The sequence below is a fragment of the Eriocheir sinensis genome, unplaced genomic scaffold (genome assembly GCF_024679095.1).
Source record: "Eriocheir sinensis breed Jianghai 21 unplaced genomic scaffold, ASM2467909v1 Scaffold192, whole genome shotgun sequence".
Taxonomy (NCBI): domain Eukaryota; kingdom Metazoa; phylum Arthropoda; class Malacostraca; order Decapoda; family Varunidae; genus Eriocheir; species Eriocheir sinensis.
The window spans coordinates 364,763-387,576 of NW_026111317.1; the positions used below are offsets into that span (position 1 = coordinate 364,763).

Sequence of the window (22,814 nt, forward strand, 5' to 3'; positions counted from 1 at the left end):
AGCTGATCCGAGGTGGACGGCGTTCCGCGTGTCGGCCAATTTCCTTGTAATCCAGGACGACACAGACGGCCATGGATGGAAGCAAGGTAGGTAGTCGTGTTATCAGGGATTAGGGCGGGCGAGGAGAGTTAATCAAGGCGAGACAAGTGATAAATAGCAGAAAACATGGACAGGGTGGCGGCGGGCAGGGCGCGTGATGGTGCCAAGAATAATTATTTTATCATTATTATTATTTCCTAATCTACAGTGCCAGGGAGGGAAGCAAAGGAGGTGACGTCTTGTTCAAGGTTTAGGAATCGACTGGACGGTGAAATAAGGCGTTAAACTTGGAAAAATAGGGGCTGTGGGCAGAGTGATGGCAGCGGTGACGTGTGTGTGCGTGTGTGTGTTGAGCCAAGCATGCAGGGGCAGGGGCAGAGTCAGGGATGATACCACAGGGGCAGGAGCAGGGACAGGGGTGTGTGTGTGTGTGTGGAGAGCGGGACACATGCTGGGGTGTTGGCTCTCTGGGTGTTATTCTATACTTTTCCTCCCTGGTGTGCCCCGTGCCAGGGAGGAGTTTTGTGTGTATTCCCCTGTATTATATTGACCCTAAGGAGAGGCAAGGGTGTAAACCTCCTGTAGGTGAGGCCCCATTAGATTCATTTATTTATTTATTTAATTTTTATGTTGTGGTCTCTAGCGGTGGTAGGCTTTCTTGGGGGTGCCTGCATGGTGGTCATCCCAAGCCTGTCAAGATGCAGCAGGCAAGTGTTAGAGGTGACTGTGGCCGTTCCAAGACACACCAAACCCTCAGAAAAAAATGGTCTGGATCAACAGTGAGGTGAACCTGTGTTAACTCACGTGGTTTACTGCACCCAACAAGGATATGTTAGAAGAGATAGGGACACTCGGGTTGCAGAGGTTTTGCCACTTTCCGGTTCGCCACCTGTGGGTGTTCGCACCTCCGTGATTTCGCGTGCTAGTTGTTTCGCCACTTGAAAGGAGAGGTTCTGCTACTCACCAAGAAAACCTATTAAACACGACGGCCCTCCGCGACGGCCCCCCAGGACGGCCCCAAATTCTAGTCAGGACGGCCCTCAACCACAACGGCCCTCTACGACGGCCTCCCAGGACGGCCCTTTGTTAGACAAACAATGGGGAGCTTTCTAAGGTAGTGGTTTCTAAGTAGTGAAATAAGTAAAAAGTCCATACGCGTTTCTTATTCCTTTTTCGCCTTCGATACTCCAAAACAGGGTATTAAACAGTCGATGCAAGGTTCCATTTATTTGTATAAACATAGGATTTAAAAAAGTTAAATTTAAATATCCAATGAAAGCAGTAGCCTAAAACTAAAATATTCTTTTTACATCAAAAGTAGGCTCACATATGATTTATATAATTCTCTCAATTTCATACATAGGCCTAATCACAAACTGGGAGCAGTTAACCTGGAACACTTCTTGAGTAAGGATGATGTTGTCAGGGTTCCCTCTTCGTACTGCCTCCAGTAGCTGAAAATTCGTCCTTGGGTGGTCTGAGCACGTTTGCGGTGATACTTTTTCAGTTTCTTCTCCTTCACAAGCTGGACCTGAAGAGGAACAAGGCAGCTCTCTGCATGAAGGAGGGGGATCAGTTTGTAGAGCTGGTGGGCTTGATTGCGGGCTTTCTCATTGATGCGACGGTGGTAACCCTCTGCATCATTATTTGTTCTTGTTGATTGGTTGAAGATGCACCATGAAGTTGGCGGCCACAGGTCTCCTTCAATCCACGTGTCTCGGATGTAGTCTAGAAGTGGAGCTACGGCTGGTGTCGATGGTTCATTGATGAGCTGGTTGAAGGCTGCACGAATGTGTTCAACAGGAAGACATGGGAGAGCGAAGAGTTTCCTGACAAACTTCTGCATTGGACCGTTTTCACGGTATGCAACCGCCAGACCAAGGTCTTGAACCTTCCTAAAGATACACTGTGCCCAATGAAATAGGCATCCCTGGATGGTGGTGTTTGGCAAGATGTAACGGAAGGCTCTCCAAATGGCTTGCTCGAAATCAGCAACAACCTTCTTGATTGTTTGGAACCATGTTAAGGATAGATTCCAAGACAGCCTTGTAATCCCTTTTCCTACGGCGTGACATCAGCACAAATATAAGTGGGACTTGCTTCATGTCACTGTCATCTCCTTTGATGAAAGCATGAATGGAGAATAGCTGGTGGAATGGGGCGGCGACGATCTTGAAGGTGGCATCAACATACCACGTCTTGGCACGTTCCAGGATGTCAAGTTGTGCTTGTGTTGCAAAAATCAAATGTCTTGCCCCATCCATTGCGATATCATTGCGGAGATAATCTTGTGGTATGAAGTTAACAGCTACTTCGAAGTGCAGATCTTGTGGATCTGTAGGCCGCAATGCTTGGCGTAGTCTGTTGGCCCGTCTCACAAGGAGGCCCGGTGCAGGACGACTTGGCTCTGGATCAGTAGGTTGTAACTGGCTGGTCATCACTTCTTCAACAATGGCACTGGCAGAACGGAATACATCTTCAGACGCCTTACGCTTGACATCAGCCACAATCTCGTAGTTCTTCTGCTTCCCTGGTTCTGCCTGATGAGCGTGGTCATGGAGCCCTGGAGTAAAAGTGTTGCCCTTTTGTAAGACAGTGGCCTTGCACGTAAAGGTGCGATTCCGGATGCTGCAACGCCAAGTAGTTTTGCCAGGATGTCCATTCTTGTTAGCTTTGATGTTGTACGAATAACCATTGCTGTCAACCAAGAGAGGTTTTCCTTTGAGTGTGCCGGCTGGTATGATCTGGTAAGTTGTGACGTGTGGCTCATCGCTGGCCGAGATGTCTGCAATAGGAAGATCTGGTAATGCATCCTCTACAATATCTTGAGGAATTTGAAAACTGTGTGTTATGTGGAAAGTGCCGTCATCACTGTTGCTGGTGTTGCTTAGATGAATGTCAGCATGTGAAGCAGACTCCATGGCAGTGTTCTGTGCAGGTTGCAGGTCGGGCAGCTGATGGTCACTTGTGTCGTCTTGAGTTATCAGGCTGTTTTCGCTTGTGAAGGTCTGTATGTGTGTGCTTTCACCAACTGGCAAGGTAAAGTCTTCCAGCTGAGCCAAAGAATCTGCAGGACACTTACACTTGCAACAATGCCACTGTATGTTGAGGTCACCCTTCTTCATCAGTTGGTATTGAGCATAACTAACTCCACAGTTACACAATCTGTGTTGCCACTGGGAGCAGTTATCACAACACAAGGCATGCTGTCGGTTTGTAACCACTCTGTCACAGGAGACACAGTAGGCAGGGGTGTCCTTACTTTGTGAAGGTCTTACTGGAGGCATGCTGATCAATGCTGTCTGAGCAGTAGTGGATCGATCTGATTAGATGGATTCAACTCCTGTCAATTTATACCTGGAAGCCTTGTGTTTATCATACTACTGGCAACACTTTCAATTAGGTGTGAAGCAGAGTCAGTGTGTTCGGAAACACTGTGGGTGGTATTCCTAGTCGTTTACCATACTTATGTATGGTAAGCGTGACTGTTACAGCAGAAAATGTGCACAAATTCAAGGAAAAATTGGACAAATATAGATATGGAGACAGGTCACTATGAGCCCCGCTCGAACCCTGTAATATACAACTAGGTAAATACACACACACACACACGTGTACACACCCTCCTTATCTTCTACCTCCTCCCTCCAACCCTCCCTATACCCTCCCTCCCTACCGTCAACTGCCGTCAATTGGTGTCAACCCTCCCTTCCTATTTCAGCCCTTCACTGCTTATTATTATCTTTTTTTTGGTGATAATAATAATAATAATAATAATAATAATAATAATAATAATAATAATATTATTATTATTATTAAAACAATAATATTACTATTATTATTATTATTGTTATTGTTATTACACACACCCACACCCAGACACACATGCACACATGCTTGTCGCCTTATCTCCCATCCCATCCCTCCTCCCTCCCTTCCTCCCAGACTCTCCCTCCCAGTCCTTCCCTCCTCCCTCCCTGCTATCTCCCTCTTTCCTTTCCTCCAACTCCACCCTTTACACACACACACACACACACACACACACACACTGAAACAAGTTTCATTAAAATATTGGTGGATGTATAACAAGTAGGGATTTTTACATGTATTTCTAGTTATCAATGAAGATTGATATCCTCACTATTGACGACAGTTGGTGACAAGTGTTGAATTGTTAAATCATGAGGGAGGTGACAGTAGTTGATGGTAGTTGACGGCAGTTGACGGTAGTTGACGGTAATTAGCACATAAATGCAATTAGAGCTAAGGCCAAAAAATTGCCAAGTGTGAACCGTGGAAAATGGAGATCAAAATGGGGCCGTCATGGTTTGAGGCCGTCAGGGGGGGCCGTCGTGGTGGGCCGTCGTGGTCTGGGGCCGTCCTGACCTGACACCCTTTAACCCGTATACAGTGATGTCCTTTGTTAGAGAAAGGGGTCATGGTAGGTTGCATTTTTTTCGTATATTTTTTATTTGCCCCATAAAATGAGAAAAGATTTATTTCATTTTATTGCTTTGATATTATACGTATGTTGAGTGACAAATATTATCAATACAAACAAAATTAAAGGCCATATAATGGCTCAAAAAGGGAATTGAATATATACATACTTAAAGCTTCCATAAGAGGTATGTATACTATATTGGTAATAATAAACAGTGCACAGGTAAAAAATCTGAAAGTGTTAAAAAACATGCCGCTCCTGCATGCCGCCTCTTCTAGTCTTGGTTACGAATCATTCATTGCCGCGGACGTTGGGTTAGGTCCAAGCCCAACTATTGATGCTCAAGCTCTTAGAAATGCTTCAGTGCACAGGTCGCCTTCCTCGTATCTGTCCCATAGGTCGAGGAGACGGCCATGCACTCGAGCGTTTTGGGTGGGGGAGCGTATTTAAACTACATACTCAACCGAACGTTACATAACCTCCTAACCTGGACTACAGTAACCTTACCTAACATTACTGCCACAAGACACCGAGGCTGAAGGAACAATATTAACTCAACTTAATGTAACCTAACGCACACCACAGTAACCTTACCTAACATTACTGCCACAAGACACTGAGGCTGAAGGAACAATATTAACTCAACTTAATGTAACCTAACGCACACTACAGTAACCTTACCTAACATTACTCACAGATACTCACAGATACTCACAGAAGATTCCCTGGAAGAGGCCTTAAGTGGCCTGTGGCTCCAGTTCAGCAGCCTGAATACTGTGTGGGCTGCGCGTGGTGACTATTTGTGCTCTATATGAAAATTTTTGTTCTTGATTTTTCCAAAATTTATCGAGTTTTGCCTCAAAACTCTCTACTGAGTCAGCGTTCACTACCCACTCTGGCAAACTGTTCCAGGTATTAACCACCCGGTTGGGGAATGAAAACTTCCGAACATTCAGCCTAGCTCTTGGTTTAAAGATTTTCTTAGAGTTTCCCCGTGTGGTGCTATCTTCCCTTAAATCAAAAAGTCCCTCTGTACAATCTATATCATATTTCCTGGTTACAATTTTAAAAGTTTCAATTTGGTCTCCCCGGGATCTTCTATATGCCAGTGTGGGCAACTCAAGCTGTCTCAGTCTCTCTCCATATGGCAGGTCTTTCAGGCAAGGCACCAGCTTCGTTGCTCTTCGCTGCACGTTCTCCACAGCCTCAACATCCTTCACCAGGTGTGGACTCCATACCTGGTTGGCATATTCTAAATGGGGTCTTACCAATGCAGTGTAGAGTGTCTTGAATACTGCAGGGTCAAGGTGAATAAAAGTTCTTCTTATCAGCCCCACAATCTTATTCGCCTTGTTAATTTTTTTCGGCCAGGTGATCTGAGAACATGAGCTTGTTATCAATGACCACACTTATGTCCTTTTCTACCCTGGTCTTATTGATTTTACTGTACATATTATAAACTTTGTCCTCAATTTCTGATTGCCCAATCCTCATGTGTTTACTTTTGTCTGGGTGAAAATTCATGAGCCATTTTTCTGTCCATCCTTTGAGCTCATCTAGGTCCTCTTGCAGCTTGTCACAATCTTCCCTTTCCTTTATCTTTCTAAAAATCTTAGTGTCGTCTGCATACAGGAACACTTGGCTGTCATGTTTGACTGAATCTGGCAGGTCATTTATAAACATTACAAATAGCAAAGGACCCAGCACCGAGCCCTGTGGCACTCCACTTGTCACGTCCTTCCATGCTGATGCCTCGCCATTGACCAGGACCCTCTGCTTCCGACCAGTCAAAAAACTATGAATCCATCTGAGCACCTTGCCTTCCACTCTATAGCTGGAGACTTTCTTCATTAATCTCTTATGTGGGACTCTGTCAAAGGCCTTCATGAAATTCAGGTAAACCACATCCACAGCCAGCCCCTCGTCAAGAGCCTCAGTCCATGCGTCAAGCACTTTGATAAGTTGCAGCACCGTTGATCTGCCCGAGATGAAGCCAAATTGCTTATTACTAAAGAGATTGTTCATTTTCATGTGTGCAATAATTTCCTCTCTCAAAAGTGACTCCATCATCTTGCAGAATATACTAGTAAGGCTGACCGGCCTATAGTTGCCTGGATCACATTTATTCCCCTTTTTAAAAATGGCTGTGATGTGAGCTACCCTCCAGTCTTCTGGTACCACACCATCCTGCAATGAACTGCTGTATAGTATCCTCAAAGGCTCCAGCAGTGTCTCCTTCAATTCCTTTATGATCCTAGGGTGTATCCCGTCAGGTCCAGGTGACTTGTTTCTTTTAAGGTTTTCTATTACCTTCCTTATTTTATCCTGTGTTATTTCCACATTATCAAATCTTGGGGCCTCTTTGATGTCAGCTACTGGTAAGTTTCCATCAGGTTCATTAATAAAACCCAGCAAACTGTTCAGATAATATATCTGCCTTTTCTTTATCACTTGTTGCTTTTTCAATTTTCTCCTCATCCTTATATAAGTCTCCAATCCGTGATTTGGTTCTTGTCTTGGACATCACATATTTCCAGAAGATTTTGGGGCTCTCTTTAATATTCTTCGCTATTTCTCTTTCTCTGAGTTTCACAGCATTTCTTGTTTGGTGTCTAACCTGATTGTTTATTCTTCTGTACTCCTTCTCAATATCCACTGCCATAGTTGTGTTGTTTTCCTGTCTTTTTTTCTTTAGCATTTCCCATAACCGTTGTTTTCTCTTTATTTTTGACCACAGCTTGTCACTCATTGGCAATGACTCGTTTGTTCTTTTCCTCATCTTTTCTATATCACCAATATGTTTCTTAGGTACACACTCTTCCACAACCTCCTGCAATTTGTTAATAAATTTCTTCCATTTGTAATCGACGGTTATTTCCTGTGACAAAAACTCTTCCCAATCTATATTGAGACGATTTTTCATAAGTTGATAGTCTGCCTTCTCGTACATGTACACTTGTCTCTTACTTCTGTCCTCTAGTTCGTGTGTGGCTACAGCAAAAGTAATGCAAGCATGGTCACTTTTTCCAAGCGGTGTATCTAACACAATATCATCTACTATTGAGTCATCATTGCTGAATATCAAATCAAGTGTATTGCCTGTGTTGCCTCCTCTTATCCGTGTTACGTCCTCAACATGTTGGGTGAAAAAACAATCACGTACCTTTTCAACAAACAGTGTGCTAAATTCTGTTGCTCCAGTTTCTGTGGTGTAGTTGTTCCATTTGACTTGAGGAAGATTAAAGTCCCCTATTAATACTTTATATTGCACGCTGCTATCACTTACTTCCTTCATCAGCTGGAGCAAACTATTGTTATTGTCCATGTCACTGTTTGGACTTCTATAGACAGACATAATCAATAATTTTGCACCACAGCATACCATTTCAATGCCACAGTATTCATTATAATTGACCTTCAATTCAACTGTATTATATTTCATGCCCTTCTTGATATATATAATTAAGCCCCTCCCTATTTCATTGTGTAAATTTTGTTCAATGATATCATATCCTTCCAGAGAGTATTCAGTAGTTCTGTCATACCTGTAGTGTTTTGGTTTAACTTCTTGGAGGGCTATTACCTGAGGTGTTCTCTCCATTTTCCCCAGTCTGCATTTTAATTCAAGCCTCTTATCTAAACTAAAAATATCTACGTTACTAAACATAATGAGAACATCCTTAATGTCTACTGAACTTAGTGTACTATTGTCCTTTGGTAGTTTATTTAGGCCGTGTTTGAGGAGGCTGAGTTCTCGGTCTCCGCTGGATTTTGGTATCCCCTTACTTTCACAATCCTTCTGTGCCATGGTGGCCCAACCACTATATGTTTCCCTTTCCCTGCAGTGTACAGGTTTTTTGCCTCATTCCATAAGGCTGCCTCGTGATCTCTCTCTCTCTTAGTAAGGTCATGGGTAACCCTCACTGATTTATACAAAGGGCTGGCACCCAAGTTTTTGATGTTTTTGAATAAAGTTTTCTTAGCTTCAGTGTCTGTTTGTTTCACAAGAAGAGGCCGAGGTTTGGCACTAGATGTTCCCAATCTGAACACACGGGGAACCGTGTTTACTAACACTTCCACGCCACACGCCTGCATCATATCTTTTACATATCTCCGGTCATGGTCAATCTTTTCACTATTCACTGTAGATACAGACTCAGGTACACCATATATGACAATGTTGTTTTCTCTATCCCTCATGTCTCTCACTTCTCTAAGGAATGAGTCACTTAACCCTGGTTCTGTCTTGTCCCTCACACTATTAACTTCCTGGTCACAGACTTTTGTTGTTGGTTTATGGCTTGTAATTGTTTCCTCCATATTAATCACTTTTGCTTCCAGGGACCCCAGTCTGCTACTTATATCCTTGGTTTCAGAAGCCACAAGACACTTAGGCTGAAGGAACAATATTAACTCAGCTAACCTAACACACACTACAGTAACCTTACCTAACATTACTGCCACAAGACACTTAGGCTGTGTGTGACAACTAGCTTAATGGTGTGTCGAGATGGTAGCATATAGTAAGGCGTGTTCTTTGGGGCGCCAACAGTGTGTCCGGTTACTGGTTTGGATGTCACGGCCTCAATGGCTCACGGCTGACACGGCCAGGACTCCTTCAAAGCTCCAGGAAACTAATAGCAAAGAGTGGACTGATCCAAACAACTGAAAAAATAGTCACAAATGTGTGTGTGGGAACCTGGGGAGTCGCTGGTCAGGAGTTAGTTATAATATATATGGCTAGGCTTCAAAGAATATATGGCTGGGTTAGTTAAAATATACATATATGACTAGGGTTGAAAATATATGGCTGTGTTAGTTTAAATATATGGCTGTGTTAGTTTAAATATATGGCTGTGTTAGTTTAAATATATGGCTGTTTTAGTTTAAATATATGGCTGTGTTAGTTTAAATATATGGCTGTGTTAGTTTAAATATATGGCTGTGTTAGTTTAAATATATGGCTGTGTTAGTTTAAATATATGGCTGTGTTAGTTTAAATATATGGCTGTGTTAGTTTAAATATATGGCTGTGTTAGTTTAAATATATGGCTGTGTTAGTTTAAATATATGGCTGTTTTAGTTTAAATATATGGCTGTGTTAGTTTAAATATATTGCTGTAATATATGGCTGTGTTAGTTTAAATATATGGCTGTGTTAGTTTAAATATATGGCTGTGTTAGTTTAAATATATGGCTGTGTTAGTTTAAATATATGGCTGTGTTGGTTTAAATATATGGCTGTGTTAGTTAAGAAACCTTATAATACTTAGCAAACCCAACACTAGGGTAAGGTGATTTACTCTCCGATGCTAAATCTCCCACAGATATACTAATTGGACTTTGCCACACAGATGCTGGACTTTGTGGACCCTGGCGGCCATGAGGAGGTGTCCGTGGGCGCTGGGCAAGGCCGAGAGCGAGGAGTACAGCACACTGGATGAGGGGGACCATGGTAAGGGGTGGAGTGCTCACTTCTATTCTCTGTTCAGTTATTTTCTTTTCCTTAGGCCAAAAGTTCAGGCTACCAAAAAGGATAATATTAGTCAAAATTTGTCCTAAAAAAAGATATAATTGCTGAAGTGCCATGCTCTTACTGATGAACATGAATTAGCATAGAAACACACACACACACACACACACACACACACACACACACACACAAAGAAATATAGAGGTTTGGAACAGACTAAGTGAAAAAATAGTATCGGCGAAGAGTGTGCAGAGCTTCAAGGGAAAGTTGGATAATTATAGGTACGGAGACGGGACCACACCAGCGTAAGCCCAGGCCTGTAAAATTACAACTAGGTAAATACACACACACACACATGCAGACTCACCATTCTGATAGCCCAGTGGAAAAAGCTCTGCTGCGTGGATCTTAAATGCCACTCTAAGCGAGAAAAATGAGAAAAAATCATCACTCACACAAACCATTTCATAATATACATGAACGCATTTGTGATCAGTTTATGTATCATCTAATTTTGGGGGTTTATATTATGGCAAAAATTTGGCCTGTTGCTGCTACACACGGTAAAGACACACATTTGGCCCGTCGCTGCTACCGGGCTAAGAAACTACCCTTGGAAATAATCAAAACTCCTATGAAAGCCTGGTCATTGTGTGTTTGTGTGTGTGTGTGTCTGGGCGTCAAAATGTTTAAGAATCTGGCCCTCCTTCACCATTACTTATACCCTAATAATTCTCACCATCAGTCAGTTACCACCCCCTTTACCCCTTCCAGGATGGTGCAGGGCTCTCAGGAGATGGACAAGCAGAAACAGGGGACCAGAACTCACAGGTGTTCTTTATTGAGTGTGTGAGTGCTGCTGTCGTCACCATGAACACCTGCTCGGAGGCACCAAGTGAGTAGATGACGCTATCCAGAGTGACTGAAACAGGGAGGGCTTTGGGGAGTGAAACAGGGCTTGGGGTATCTGAGGTACAGTGAAACAGGGCTTAGAGAGGAGCTGGGGGAGTGAAACAGGGCTTGGGAAAGTTATATCTAGGCTTGCGGGTGTCTGAGGTTGAGTGAAACAGGGCTTACATAAGTTCCTAAGTGTGTGTGTGTGTGTGTGTGTGTGTACTGCCCCTCACACAAGGCACAAAGGTGTATATATATATCCCTACATTTGATATACTCATTTATTAGTTTGCAAGGGATTTGAATTTTTATGTTAAATTTTACTCCCAACAAATTATTTTTATCACAGGGACAAAGGTCTGTACTAAATGTCTGGGCACCTCAGTTCACCTATTTGAAAAGCCTCTCATAGTACTTGTTGGGGTGTCCATGGGGTGTTTTGGGATGCTGGTAATAGTTTTAACACGCCCTCTGCACCTTGAATGGGAAAATCACCCATGAAAGCCCTGTTAATCTTCACTGTGGCCCTGGGAAACAGTCATAATAGAAGCTGAAACTCTCTCGTATAAGTTGCTGGGTTTCCACGGACTGTTTTGTGATGCTGGGTATAGTTTGAGCTGACTCCTGCACCTTGATAGGGAAAATCACCCATGAAATCCTGGATAATTTTCTCTGTGGCCTTGGGAAACACTTGTAATGGGATATCATTATGTATAACAATATTGACCTAAGAACATTTAATTCTTTATTTTTCCAAGGCATGAGTGACCCCCAAACCCTCCCTTCCACAGGACCCATCAAGCCAGTCCGCCATGCAAGACTGCCTGGTCAAGATGGGGTCCAGCCTTGCACAGAACTGCTTGGCTGGCCAGTGCCACAAGTTGGTGGTGACAAAGTAAAGCCCTCCATGACTGCTACAGCCTGATGGATCTCAAGGTAAGTTATGGGCTGAGAGAGAAGGATGATGTAGCAAGGTAAGGCTCAGTTTATTTTACCCTGCTGCCAACGAGGGAACTTTTGATATGCAGTTTGGAATGTCTGTCAACTTAAGGTGTCTGGTGCAGTTTAGGGAAGGGTTAACTTTCATGTTTTCAGCCTATGTTAAGAGCAGGGAAAGTGTAGAGTGACAGGACTTAGAGGAAGAGAAGGAAAAGGAGTGTAAGTCAGAGAAGGGAGGGAAGGAGGATATGGATAAGGATGGAGTGAGAGAGAAAGGAAGGAAAGAAATATAAAGAAAAAACTGGAAATGAAAGGAAAATAAAGAGGAAGAATATGCAAATACCAAGATGGAGACAGAGAGAGAAAGGAAAGAAGGAAGGAAATAAATATATATAAAGAAAAGATTAGGAACAAGAGGAAAATAAATAAAGGATGAGGAGGAGGAGGAGGTAGAAAATACAAATAAAGATGGAGACAGAGAGAGAAAGGAAGGAAGGAGAATATTGAAATAAAGATGAGAGGAAGAGAATGGTCATCTGTTTTGTCCCCTGCTAGTTGAGCACTCCTGGTCGCATGTTCCTGAAGTCTCTGCGGGCATGTGGTCCCTGAGTGAAGACGCTCGGCTGTAACTTGGCAGCTAACCACGGGCTGTTCTGGAAAATACTCTCATTGTGATTCCCCCCTCCCAAAATTACCTTAAGTAACTCCAACCAAACCTTACCTAACTTTCCCTAACCTAACCTCACCTATCCTGCCCTGCTCAAGAGTACAGACTTGGGGAATATGCCTCCTGGTAACCCCTGTCATGGCCTGCAGGTGTGTGGTGACCCAGGCTGTGGAGGGTGGCTGCCACACTCACTGCTCCAGCCACTCACAGCTGTACCTCAGGAGCCAGACACCATCTGCTTCACTCCTGCCCAGACTTTGCCACTCACACACAACAGCTGCTTCATCTTAAGGTAGGACTGCTTGATTATTATTATTATTATTATTATTATTATTATTATTATTATTATTATTATTATTATTATTATTATTAACCAAGAAACAGACCCTGCTGGAAAGAGTCAAAGGCTATAAACCAGAGGGTGAGTGACATTGTTATGAATATTAAGAACATTTTCTTCAGTAATCTTTGACAGAGTTGCAGTGTTATGATAAATGAAATTATGAAACTTAGGCTGCAAAGCAGCCTGAATCTACGACCTGTTGTTCGTTGTTTTTAGGTTTTCAAAAACTTCTTTACTCTCAATTTTAGGCACTTGATACACTAAAGCAATTAATAAATCATGAACACAGACTTTACTTGTTCATTATGTATTTATACCTTGGAGGAAGATTTATACGACTTGGCATTCCAAACCAAAACAAACCTTCTTTTGACCTGTATCGCTTTTCATCGGCTCATCACGGCCATCACTTCTTCTGGTACTAACTCTCCTCTCTGCCTCTCGTAGTTGCTACATTCTACAATTAGGTGTTCCACTGTTTCTTTCTCCCCAGTGTCCTAGACAGCTACAGCCCTTTGTGTTGCTAAGTCTCATACCTGTCAAGCTACTGTGGTGTCTTGCCATAAGATTTTGCGTTAGAGACCATAAGTTTGTGTTGAAAAGACTTTCGACGGACTCAAGCAGGGTGCACGAGATACCCCCCCCCCACACACACACACACACACTAATCGTAATAGTAACCGTTACTCAGCATGCTCACATGGATTTAAATATGGCGCGTACGATATATTTAAAATTGTTTAAAACAAACATGTTAACCTTCTCACGCACAGTAAGTTTCCAGTAAGTTTCTCTTCCACTCACCATGCATCTCTCAGGCCCGACCAGCCTTTTTTTGCCGCCGCGAAACTCTTACCTTTCAGTATGTATTTTACCATCACAGATATATGTCGTACCCCAATAAATTTGGTATCAATGGCTTCATAAAGACTTGTACTAGAACATGCGCAAATAAAATAGAGGAAAAATATATATAAACAATAGAAGCTCGTTTCAAGTCTCCGTATAGAGTATTGTAGACAATAAATCCTAAGTACCAACTCTTCCCCACTTGCTATCTCGAAATTTTGTGGGCCAACTTTTTTAGCCGATTATATGTTTCAAAGCGGAATTTAGTGAGGATTCTTATGGTATCCTCAATATCTTCATACGCCTAATAGTTCCTGAGTTACTCCAAGAAAACTGTATTTTTTCCTCTCCCGTCAGAGTTGCCTAACAACTAAAAATCGCTCCATGCTCCTCATTTACGCTCCTTAGAAAGGTTGCCATATGTTACCATTAAGAAACATCCCGACAAATGACGCTCCAAATTTGACGCACTTCCACTGAAAACTTTTAATCAATTTTTTTACTTCTATGATGCGTTTCGCATCATCGTGCGCCAGGACCTTTTACCTTTGATGATGCGAAACGCGTCATCGTGTGCGAGAGGGTTAAAAAAAAAACATTGCCAGCGGAGAAAAAAATGTAAGATTTTCAACTTACGCCGTAAAACTTGAAAATCGCCGAAATTACGTAAGACTTACGCAAAAAACGTAAGACTTGACAGGTATGAAGTCTTGGTGAGAGTGAGTTCGGCCCCTCAGCGGCTCCTTTTGGTACTGTGCGGGTTTCGGCCTTTTGAATATCTCATTACCACGAGTTCTACTGACTAGATTCTGTTCGGTACTTTCCAGATTGAACATAAGTAAGTCTTCTTAGAATCTATTGGAAAAATGGTTCAAGCTATACATGCGTCAGGAGATTAGACAAAAATGGGAGAATGGTGTAAGCTTGGGTGCGAGTATTTAGCTTGTAATAACTGAATGGTAGAGTGTTTCTCACCACTTCACCTGAAATATGTTAGCATAAACACTTGGGATCAATGTCTTGTAGACTATAGGCACAGTGCATCATGACTTATCACGTGAGAGATTTTAAAGTGTTGTAGTCTTAATAGCATCAACAGGCCTTGACTCTGTTTTAGTTAAAGTAGCTAGCGATCACTGGCAATTTTGGGGGGACAGAACTCCTCTAATTGTCGCTGACTGTATGGCTTGTCCCATTGCCTCATGCAGTGTGTGTGTGTGTGTGTGTGTGTATTCACCTAGTTGTGACATACGGGAAAAGAGCTACGCTCACGCTGTCCCGTCTCCATATCCTCTCTTATCCAACTTTTTCTTAAAATCATGAATGTTTCTTGCACAAACCACCTCCTCCTTCAGTCCATTCCACAACTCATGCTTCTGTTTGGGAAGCTAAACTTTTTCACATCTTGTCTACGTGATCACCCTCAACTTCTTTCCATGTCCTCTCATTTCCCTCTCGCTTCACACACACTCCAGATTCTCCACCCCGCTCGCCACCCTGTACACCGCTATCAGGTCTTCTCTTTCTCTTCTTCTTTCCAGGGTTGTGAGCCCCATGCTATTGAGTCTCTCCTCGTAAGTCCGATCCCTAAGTTCCGGTACCATCTTAGTTGCCATTCTCTGTACTCTTTCCAGCTTTCTTATATTCTTCTTTTCGTGAGGAGACCAGACCACTGCTGCATACTCCAACCTTGGCCTTATCATTGTAACTATTATTTTCTTCATCATCTCCTCATCCAAATACACAAATGCCGTCCTTATGTTCTTCAGCAAACTCATAGTTTGTCCCGTTATCCTGTTGATGTGTTTGTCCGGTGACATGTTCTCTGAGACAGTCACTCCCAAATCTTTTTCTTCCACTCCTCTGCATATTATCTCACTTCCCATCTTATAATCATATTCACATCTTCTACCGCTCCTCCCAAACTCTATTTTTTTTACATTTCCCAAGGTTGAATTCCATCTGCCATGTACCACTCCACTCCCATATTCTGTCCAGGTCCCTCTGCAATGCCTCACAGTCCTTCACATCATTGACTCGTCTCAATAGCTTTGCATCATCTGCAAACAAACTCACATGGCTGGTCACTCCCTCCACCATATCATTTATACAAACAGCAAACATTATCGGTGCCAGCACTGAACCTTGTGTGACCCCACTCCTCACTGGGCACCAGTTGGAAGCCTTGTCCCTGATTATTGTCCTCATTTCCCTGTTAGTTAGGAAGTCCTCCAGCCACTTAATCAGCCCATTACCCACTCCACCCCTATTTTTAATTTTCCAAATTAGTCTTCTGTGCAGTACTTTGTCAAATGCCTTTTTCAAATCCAGGTACACTCCATCCCCCCAGCCTTCTCTCTCTTGTATTAAATCTGTCACCCTTGAGTAATAACATAAAAAGTTGGTGAGTTGAATCCAAACTGGCAATCCGAGATAATTCTCTCACTTTCTAAAAATTCCGACCACCTGTTTTTAAGTAGCCTCTCACATATCTTCGCAACCACACTAGTGAGTGATACCGCTCTGTAATTTAATGGGTCCTCTCTCTTTCCTCCTTCATAAATTGGTACTATGTTTGCTCTCTTCCAATCTTGTGTGTGTGTGTATGTATATATATATATATATATATATATATATATATATATATATATATATATATATATATATATATATATATATATATATATATATATATATATATATATATATATATATATATATATATATATATATATATATATATATATATATATATATATATATATATATATATATATATATATATATATATATATATATATATGTATATATCCATCCTAGGAGATTTCAATGTTCACCACCAGCTTTGGCTTTCATCCTCTTTCACTGACCATCCTGGTGAACAAGCCTACAACTTTGCTATCCTCAACGACCTAGAGCAGCTGGTCCAGCACCCTACACGTATTCCTGACCGTCTTGGAGACCGGCCCAACATTCTAGACCTCTTCCTTACCTCAAACCCTTCTGCTTATTCTGTCAAACTGTTCTCTCCGTTGGGCTCCTCCGATCACAATCTTATTTCTGCATCCTGTCCTATCGCTCCTGTACACCCTCTGGACCCACCGAGGCGATGCTTCTGGCATTTTGCTTCAGCTCGGTGGGACGACCTGAGGATGTACTTTTCTGATTTCCCTGTGGAATGATTATTGCTTCCAGGATAGAGACCCCTCTGTGTGTGCTCAGCGCATCTCAGAGGTGATTGTCTCTGGAATGGAGGCATACATTCCTCGTTCTTTCTCTACTCCTCACGCAAAAAAGCCTTGCTTTAATCACGCTTGTTCTCGTGCTGTCAATGATAGAGAGGTAGCTCACAAAAGATACCAGAGCCTTCAAACTAATGCTAATTATGAACTTTACATTTCTGCCCGAAATCGTGCCAAATCTATTCTCCGACTAACCAAAAATTCTTTCATTAATAGAAAATGTCAAAACCTTGCTTTCTCTAACTCTTCCCGTGACTTCTGGCATCTAGCCAAAAACATCTCCTCCAACTTCACTTCTTCATCTTTCCCTCCACTCCTCAGTCCTGACGGCAACACTGCCGTCTCATCTATCTCTAAGGCTGAACTCTTCTCTCAAACTTTTTCTAAAAACTCCACTCTGGACGATTCTGGGCATATTCCTCCTACTCATCCCCCCTCTGACTCCTTTATGCCTGTTATAAAGATTCTTCAAAATGATGTTTTCTATGCGCTCTCTGGCCTCAATCCTCAGAAGGCTTATGGACCTGATGGAGTGCCTCCTATTGTCCTTAAAAACTGTGCCTCCGTGCTGTCACCCTGCCTGGTCAAACTCTTTCGGCTCTGCCTGTCAACATCTACCTTTCCTTCTTGCTGGAAGTATGCCTTCATACAGCCTGTACCTAAGAAGGGTGACCGCTCCAATCCCTCAAACTACCGTCCTATAGCTTTACTTTCTTGTCTATCTAAAGCTTTTGAATCAATCTTTAACCGGAAGATTCAAAAGCACCTTTCCACTTCTGACCTTCTATCTGATCGGCAGTATGGGATCCGCAAGGGCGTTCTACTGGTGATCTCCTGCCTTCTTAACTGACTCTTGGTCATCCTCTCTTAGCCGTTTCGGTGAAACTTTTGCTATTGCGCTGGACATATCAAAAGCTTTTGATAGGGTCTGGCACAAATCTTTGCTTTCTAAACTACCCTCCTACGGTTTCTATCCTTCTCTCTGTACCTTTATCTCCAGTTTCCTTTCTGACCGTTCTATTTCTGCCGTGGTAGACGGTCACTGTTCTTCCCCTAAATCTATTAACAGTGGTGTCCCACAGGGTTCTGTCCTATCTCCCACTCTCTTTCTGTTGTTCATTGATGATCTTCTTTCCAAAACGAACTGTCCTATCCATTCCTACGCCGATGATTCCACTCTGCATTATTCAACTTCTTTTAATAGAAGACCCACCCTTCAGGAACTTAACGACTCAAGGCTGGAGGCTGCAGAACGCTTAGGCTCAGCCCTTACTATTATTTCCGATTGTGGCAAGAAGAACCTGGTGTCCTTCAACGCTTCAAAAACACAGTTTCTCCACCTATCCACTCGACACAATCTTCCTAACAACTATCCCCTATTCTTTGACAACACCCAGCTATCACCTTCCTCAACACTAAACATCCTCGGTCTATCCTTAACTCAAAATCTCAACTGGAAACTTCATATCTCATCTCTTACTAAATCAGCTTCCTCGAGGCTGGGCGTTCTGTACCGTCTCCGCCAGTTCTTCTCCCCTGCACAGTTGCTGTCCATATACAGGGGCCTTGTCTGCCCTCGTATGGAGTGTGCATCTCATGTGTGGGGGGGCTCCACTCACACAGCCCTTCTGGACAGAGTGGAGGCTAAGGCTCTTCGTCTCATCAGCTCTCCTCCTCATACTGATAGTCTTCTACCTCTTAAATTCCGCCTCCATGTTGCCTCTCTTTCTATCTTCTATCGATATTTCCACGCTGACTGCTCTTCTGAACTTGCTAACTGCATGCCTCCCCCCCTCCCGCGGCCCCGCTGCACTCGACTTTCTACTCATGCTCATCCCTATACTGTCCAAACCCCTTATGCAAGAGTTAACCAGCATCTTCATTCTTTCATCCCTCACGCTGGTAAACTCTGGGACAATCTTCCTTCATCTGTATTTCCTCCTGCCTACGACTTGAACTCTTTCAAGAGGAGGGTATCAGGACACCTCTCCTCCCGTATTTGACCTTGCTTTCGGCCACCTCTTTTGTTTCTTTTTTAGGAGCAGCGAGGAGCGGGCTTTTTTATGATTGTTTCCTTTTTTGTGCCCTTGAGCTGTCTCCTATGTTAAAAAAAAAATATATATATATATATATATATATATATATAAATATATATATATATAAATATATATATATATATATATATTTATACCGTCACCCCCCCCCGTTCGCGGTCACACCCAACGCGGTTGCGCGTATTCGCGGTCAACAAATTGTACCCTGCTTATATACGCGGCCCCAGTTTCGCGTATACGCGGATGCATTGACGCTAAATAGGAAGGCAGAGAGGAGGGAGGGAGGCAGAGAGGAGGGGGGAAGGGAGAGAGGAGGGAGGAAGGCAGAGAGGAGGGAGGGAGGCAGAGAGGAGGGGAAGGAGAGAGGAGGAGGCGGGGCAATGGACGTTAAGGCGGTGTCACACTAGCACTTTTTCCGTCGATTAATGCGATTTCCGTCGAATTTTCATCGTTCCGCATGAACTTATCGCATGAATTTGTCAGACGATCAGGATCGTTTCCGCCTGCAAATTTCCGCCTTTGTTTATATTTCCAAGACCAAGACCGAGACTTTCCGCGTGGCTTCAACCTGTCTCAAACGCTCTCCTGCAGTGACAGCCTTCCTCATCCTGGTGTCATTTCTGGCAATAAGAGGTGTCACTAACTCCAGAAGTCTGTGGTACTGGCTCTTGTCCAACCTGATCCAATTCTTCAGAGTCTCATGATCCTCTAAACTCAGCTCTTTTAACAGCCTGTGGTACACACTTTCTCTTTCCCGACGAGCCAACCATGAGCGCATCCATGCACGCTTTTTGGCTTGTTTAGCTCGTCTAAGTCTCACAATACACAGTATTAGGTTCAGAGCAGCGTATCTTTGCTGCAGCATGGACTCCATGTTTGTTTACATTCCTATGGTCTGTGCCGACGGAAAGTTTCAGACGAAACACCGTTTGTGTGTGACAGGCCGCAGCCAAGATATCGACGATTTTCAGAAAAACGACGGAAAAAGTTGACGGAAAAAGTGCTAGTGTGACACCGCCTTTAGGTTGCTCCTGAGTGACGTCACGGTTAGACTGTGACGTCATGCTTTCCTATTGGCCAGCAGCTCACTCAGGGACGACTGCTATTGGTCGAGATTTTCTCATAGCAACATTATCCTAAAAAAAAAAAATTCACGCGCCGCCACACTGCAGTGTTGCCAGATTGGGCTACTTATCGCAAATTGGGCTACTTTTGGGAACGAAAAAAACATGTTTTATATGACGTGTCAGAAGTGACTTCCCCAAATGCATATTTTCCCATAGGGTTATAGTCCCGCCGTTCGCGGTTTCGCGCATCGCGCCGAAGTCCGGGAACGAAATACCCGCGAATATATATATATATATATATATATATATATATATATATATATATATATATATATATATATATATATATATATATATATATATATATATATATATATATATATATATATATATATATATATATTGTATATATAAAAACCAAAAAAACATTAAAACAAAATAAACATCCTTTTTTTACCGTGTTTTTTTTCCAGCCTGTCTCCAACTGTATATTTATGAACCATTATTTGCAGGATCAGCGATGTGGAACCAGCTGTACCACCACCACCACCACCACCAGGGGAGCCACTCACTGCCACAAGAAGGAAGGAAGCAGGTATGTATTATTATTATTATTATTATTATTATTATTATTATTATTATTATTATTATTATAATTATTATAATTATTATATTATTATTATTGTTGGGCTGTTAAAGCCCAACCAACAGGTCCTGTTGGCAGTAAGGGCAGGCACCAGTACTGGTATTGGCAGTACTGTGTGACACAGTCAGGGCACCAGTCTGCTCATCAGTCTGGTGCTGTTGTAGAGTCAGTACTGTTAGGACCTGTCCTGTACTGGTACCTGCCCAGGCCAGCCCTACCCCCAGCTGGACCTGTGTGTTCAACCCTTTTGATGCTAAATCCTTGCAGCGAGGACCAGCGTAACTTGCCGGTGGTGCTAAACCCTTGCAGTGATCACCAGTCGCACTCAAATTGCCCGCATATGAGAGTGTTCCAACACTATTTCTCACCCCACAGCACTGCCAATTGAGTGAGTTTTCCACTAAATTTGGTGGAAAATCATATCAGCCTAGAGCGGAGAAGCGCAGAAAATCTACGGACGAGTAACTGGTGGATGTTGTTGTCCAATATTGCAGCATTTTTGCATAGCTTGACCTCACTGATTTTTTTACCATATAGTTGTAAATTTTGCATTTGGCAGTACTGCCCTGCCAGCACCCCATCATCAAGAGAGCTACTCAGCAATTGCCTTACGGTTGACCGTCACGCACGCACATAACCGAATCATATAGATCTTGGCCTCTTCTTTCCAAAGGTGTTTTTGTTTTTTGGTTGTGGTGAATTGTTTTTGAGATACAGCGGTTGCAAGAGCGAGCACTTGCGTCACTTGCTGAACGTGCCTGTACATTTGCAGGAGAGGCTTACATAACCGAATCTTATAGATCTTGGCCTCCTCTTTCTAATGTTTTTTTTTGTTTTTTAGCTGTGATGAATAGTTTTTGAGATGCTGAGGTTAAAAGAGACCCCCTCCCCCAGCTGGGCTGCCCGAGTGCGCCTGGGGGATAGTCTCGCTGCGAGGGATTAGCAATGAAGGGGTTAACAGCTGCTGGCAGGTATGATTCAGTGTTCAAAACACTGATCTCTAAATCTAAGGATTGGTTAAGTCTGTGCAAAGCTTGAAGCCACAGCCAGCTTTGGTTCCCTGGGCCCATGTAAGGTTTGGGACGTCAGTGAGTGGCAGGCAGTGATGAAACACTGCTGCCTTACAAATTTATTGAATATTTTAATGCCCTCACTACCATGTGTTTATGCCAAAACAACACTGGCTGCCTGTTTTGCCTGCCCAAAACAAAGGAAATGTCAGCACCTGCCTGTAACATGCTCTAAGTACTGATGGCTGTGATATTTTGAAAGTGTTACCTGATTGTGTTGGAAATGCTGCAAACCACAGTAATAATGATGTCTGCAACATTTATTTAATGGCTGACACAACAAAATCAGACATAGCATTGTTGTCTTGCAAGATTTGAAGCAAAACAGTTACTCTATTGGATGGTGACCAAAGAAAACTGTCACACCTGGTGACTTGTAAACTGTAACACTTGTTCTTCCTCAAGTCAGCCCAGTAATACTTAACACATGCCAGTGTGTACAGCATGATACTACAGCCAAGGAATTATTGTTTTGTGCCAAGTATAGGAACAGATAGTGTTTACTTTCACTTAATGGGATAACAAACCATTAGTTAGGGCACTCAGTACACTTGTAATGGAGTGTGTTAGCACGGACACACTCAGCCAGTGATGAGTCGTGAATGTTTCCCTCAACAGCTGAGGCCCCGGCCTTCAGGACTCCTGCCCGGCCCACTACAGAGAAAGACACCAACAGGTCACTGCTTTGTACACTCTCCACACTTTTATCTCCTCATCTATATAGAAAGAAGTATTCACTAGTAAATGATGCCCATGGAAGGGAAACTTAAGCACCTGAACTTGAAGAAGAAGGAAATGTCTGAGGCTTCATGGTGAGGACTGTTTCAGGGATGAGCTGTTTGTAAGGAATTTTTGTAACTTACAGTACACTATGTGTGTCCAATGGTGTTTCTTGCAATCATCATCCTTTCCTTTGAATTGGCCAGAGTGTCCCCATGAAGCTTTGGTGTTGATGAAGACATTCTCTGGGTCAGCCTGTGTACATATTGCGGTAAATACAGGAACGTGTGAGTCCACAGCTATACAAAACACTGAACCCGCGATTATGTGATCACAGGTGTACAGTTAACATGGGCGTGGACACTTG

At 42.9% G+C, this 22,814-nt stretch overlaps 1 long non-coding RNA gene and 1 pseudogene across 1 annotated transcript in view; one reads left to right on the forward strand and one right to left on the reverse strand.

Moving 5' to 3' along the window:
• Positions 1 to 1,063: 1,063 nt before the first annotated feature.
• LOC126990703 (uncharacterized) lies at positions 1,064 to 2,960 on the reverse strand (annotated as a pseudogene).
• Positions 2,961 to 5,187: 2,227 nt separating this feature from the next.
• Positions 5,188 to 22,814, forward strand: part of LOC126990707 (uncharacterized) — a 40,437-nt gene continuing 22,810 nt past the window's right edge. The window contains exons 1-6 of the long non-coding RNA XR_007744662.1: positions 5,188 to 5,790; positions 9,838 to 9,938; positions 10,731 to 10,851; positions 11,642 to 11,786; positions 12,606 to 12,748; positions 20,524 to 20,606. This is a non-coding gene — a long non-coding RNA (uncharacterized LOC126990707). The remainder of the gene's footprint in view (positions 5,791 to 9,837; positions 9,939 to 10,730; positions 10,852 to 11,641; positions 11,787 to 12,605; positions 12,749 to 20,523; positions 20,607 to 22,814) is intronic.